The sequence below is a fragment of the Diadema setosum genome, chromosome 15, assembly GCF_964275005.1.
Source record: "Diadema setosum chromosome 15, eeDiaSeto1, whole genome shotgun sequence".
NCBI lineage: Eukaryota > Metazoa > Echinodermata > Echinoidea > Diadematoida > Diadematidae > Diadema > Diadema setosum.
The window spans coordinates 3,891,192-3,895,455 of record NC_092699.1 but is presented as its reverse complement, the minus strand read 5'-3'; the positions used below and the strand labels follow the sequence as shown (position 1 = coordinate 3,895,455).

The window sequence follows — 4,264 nt, the reverse complement described above, 5'->3', positions numbered from 1 at the left end:
CCATTGAATACTAGTATCTGTTGCGCTGGTAGTGAAGCTCTTATTTGTTGTCTAATAAGAAGCTGTGTCAACTTACTGATATCACTTGACAGTTCTTGTATCTCCTGGAAAGTGGTTGTTGTTGAAGACTGCTGACTAGGAGGTACTTGTGTATGGACCTGGGCCCCTGGCTATTGGTCATTGTTGGCAACTGGTGACTAGCTGGTGGTACTTGACTATGCACATGATGGACCTGACTACTGGTCATTGTTGGCAACTGATGACTAGCTGGTGATACTTGACTATGCACATGATGGACCTGACTACTGGTCATTGTTGGCAACTGATGATTAGCTGGTGGTACTTGACTATGCACATGATGGACCTGACTACTGGTAATTGTTGGCAACTGATGGCTAGATGGTGATACTTGACTATGCACATGATGGACCTGACTACTGGCCATTGTTGGCAACTGATAACTAGCTGGTGATACTTGACTTTGGACCTGACTATTGGTCATTGTTAGTAATTGACGACCAGGTGAAATGTGAATAATTCACAATGCAGATCTTGCAGATGTAGCTGTCTTCACTGTGGACTTTGATGTGGCATCAGTATTAACTTTTGTGCTTGAGTAAGTCTGAGTAGCTTGAAAATTGATATCTCTGGGAAAAACTTAGTCTCAAATGCCACTGTTCCAGTATTAGATGCTAATGCTGATGGTTTTTGCTCATTAACATCTTGGTCATCTTCTTCTTTTCCTCTTCTTCTTCTTCTTCTTCTCCTTCATCTTCATCTGATTCACCTTGTCAGATACTTGTGTTGTCTGTCTGCCTTCTCATATTTTTATACATAACATTTTGCAGACAGGTCTATTGCTTCTTCTGCACGATAAAAAACAAAATCCACTTATTTCTAAAAACAAATATGCATCACCATTAATTTTTGTGCTTGAGCAAGTCCAAATAGCTTGTAAATTGACGTCCCTTGGAAGAAATAGCTCTTGAACGCTTCTGTTCAAGTATTAGGAGATGCTGATGCTGACGGTTTTGCTGATTAACATCATCATCTTCTTCTTCTTCTTCTTCGTCTTCTTCCAAATCTGATTCGTTATCTTGATTCAGCTGGTACTGTGCTTCTTCTCCAAGATCATCAAGTTGCTGTATATACTCTGGGTGGAATGAGTACACTAGCTTGTCCATATTATCTGCGTCAAATTCTGTTGAAAAAACATCAACTGGTACTAGCAATGGATCGCCATCTTCTATATCCTTTATAAGCGATCCAAATGGGATTTTCACTGTCGTATCATCCAGTAGTTTGAAGGTGTTTGTACCATCATCGTTAACAGCCACTTTATCTAGCCACATGCCGGTAACCCTGGTTCTCTCACCAATGTCCCTAGCCAAAACTGGCTCTGTAACTTGGAGAAGCCACCAGTTATCTATTTGAGGACCATCATGGGCATAGTTAGCACCTGCAATAACGGGAACTATGTCACCACGCATCAGTAGAAAGTCTTCAGTGTTCAGCTGTGTCTTTCTTGTTTTACTGAGTGTCCCTTGGAAAGATGTAAGTGCAGACAAATTCCTTTGTGACATGTAGGATTCTGATGGCACATCTTTCCTTTGCACTGTTACTGGGGCATACCCATTTTTGGCCTTGTATTTTTCCCGGACTGTTTGTGTAGGCTGTGGTCTATATATCCGGTTTAACTTCTTCAACTTCTTGTAGTCTTCCTTGTTTTCCTCTGTGGGCTCGCACAGGTTTGTGTAATTCTTCAACCGCTCATGCAACTGAGAAATAACAATATCAGCAGAAATATCACACTTCCTTGGGTGCTGATATTGTTTCTCCTCTGTTGTGAAGTGTGAATACTTCACACTGCAAATCTTGCGGATGTAGTTGCCTTCACTGTTGGTTTTGATGTGGCAATACTGCTCATGACTTGGATGTCTGTATTGTGAGCTGTGTGCACCTCTTTCTCCAAACCCATGCTCTACAACTGCCTCATTGACGAAGGCATACAAAGAAAGGTCATCTATAGTGTCCGGTAGCATCTCTTCAAATGATGTGATGTGTGTCCTCAAGCTTGATAAAGTCATCAGAAGGCAATCCAGAGTATTTGGGTATATACCTCCACAGCTAGATTCTACATACTTTGGTGTTGCCCCATTGCTCAATGCATTTTGTCGTCTTTCATTGATGGCCTGAAGAAATTCTATGGATTCCTGGAATTTTCTGACCCCTAGCAGAAATTTGCCTCGTCTCATCTGCCTTGCATCCTCCTTTCTGGAATCCTTCCTTGCAACAAATCCTGCAAAGTGGTATAATTCTCGTACATGCTGGATATAGGATACTGCAAAGGAAATACCAGAAACAAACTTGACACATCCACCATGTTCCCCTCCAAAGCATGAAACAAACAGGACATCTCCATCAAATGCAACTCCCACAGGCTCATCAAATGAGGCATCTCCTCTGCCACAGTACCATCTTCATTTCCTTTCTGTCAAGAGCCCCATACTTCAATTGCTCCTCCATCTATGGTGAACATGTCATATACATATATCTTATTCCGCACTGGGGTAGACACAGCCAGCTTCTTACTTCTGCTTACTGATACATCAGTTGAGGGGTGCAATCCAGATATGAACGTTTTTATAACTCCCGTTTCATAGTTCACCATTTTGATCTCTGTATGGTCAACTGCCAGGAGGCTTGGTGGAGTTTTGGTCAAGAGTGCAAGGCCTGATGGTTGGACGCAGAATCCTTCAATTGTTTTAACCAGTTGACCATGGTAGGAATCAAGGTTGATCCGTATCATGTGAATAACCTTGGCATTAGTGTCACTCACAGCAGCAATGGTTGTTGGATATGCTGGGCTTATCACCTCAAGCGCATATGGTTGGAATCCGTCAGGAGCATTATTTAATTCCACCGTAGCAACTTTTTGCTTAGCATGGATGTCATGGCATTTATCTACAACACGCAGAGCTTTATTACCACTATCTGAGATAAGGCACACTTCACCCTTGTTAGAAGCTGCAAAGACCTTCAGTCCAGTAGGCCGGTTATATTGTGCAGCGGTTACTGGTAGTACTTGATGACTAGCACGTCCAGGAGCATTTGGCTGTCCAAGTGGTTTTATTTTCATGGGATTGTGTCGATTTCCCATGAAGACACAGTCAGCAACTGGATCACTCCACAGACAATGGCCCTGCTTATTTACAGTGATGAACAGAGGTCTACCCAGTTTCATATCGTTGTGATCTTTGGCCTCCTGTGACCATGGACGGTACTGTTCAGGAGCAACAGTAACCACCACAGAATTGGCTGCAACAAGTGCATCTTCAACTCTTTGGCAAACGGTCGAGTATGCCAAATCATCAGAGTGCCTGTCTCTATAGGAAAATACTTTGGAGTTGATACCACACAGGAGGGTTTATGCATGTGTGGATGAAAGCCAGAGAGCAACAAGCATGTTGATGCAAAAGATTTCATTTCCATCAGTGATACGATAGTTGCGTACGTATCCTACTAACGCCTTACACATATGAAGCATGCCAAAACCAAATTGTGTGTATTGTGGCATTGCAAGTTGACATCCAGCTTCTTTCATCAGATCTTCATGGGCAACTCGTTGAGATGCAGCCATGTCTGCATAACAGTGGACAACCATCAAACGAACACATTGGAGATTTCTACTCCTGCATCTGTTGCATGATTCTTGCTGATTGCGGTAAGTGCATTCTTTGGCCTTACTTGTTATGCACTCAGAACAGGTTTGAATTGCTTGAAGCATCGTTTTCAAACGCTGACGTACATCTGCATGCTTCATTCCACCAGTTGAAAAAACTGTCCCAACATTCATAGCAATCAACCCCTTCACATCAATTACATAAAACTCTACAACTTCAGAAACAAATCTGCATTTCTGCTTTGCATATGATGAGAAATTCTCTGTGCCTGCTTCTGCAATTTCATCATATGTCAGTTGGGGTCTAACACCATCCACAATATAGGACTTGCTGTCTGGTTGCCAGCGAACAAATGTACCCTGGTTTAGAGGCTGCCCATCATATCCACATACCACTGGGTAAACAGTACTATCTTCTCCATCTATGGATAAAGCCAACCTTGACTGTTGTAGCAGTTCAGAGACAGTTGCTATTCTGGCTGGACATGGACCACCATCAAAGTTTGCAGCTGGTTTCCATCGTTTCATGGTTCTGTGATTTGGTACTGGGTGGTTCAATGTGGTATTAGCTCTGACTCCAGC

At 42.6% G+C, this 4,264-nt stretch overlaps 1 pseudogene; it reads right to left on the bottom strand.

Annotated features, from left to right (window-relative positions):
* Positions 1-920: 920 nt before the first annotated feature.
* On the bottom strand, positions 921-3,856 carry LOC140239289 (uncharacterized; annotated as a pseudogene).
* Positions 3,857-4,264: the final 408 nt, after the last annotated feature.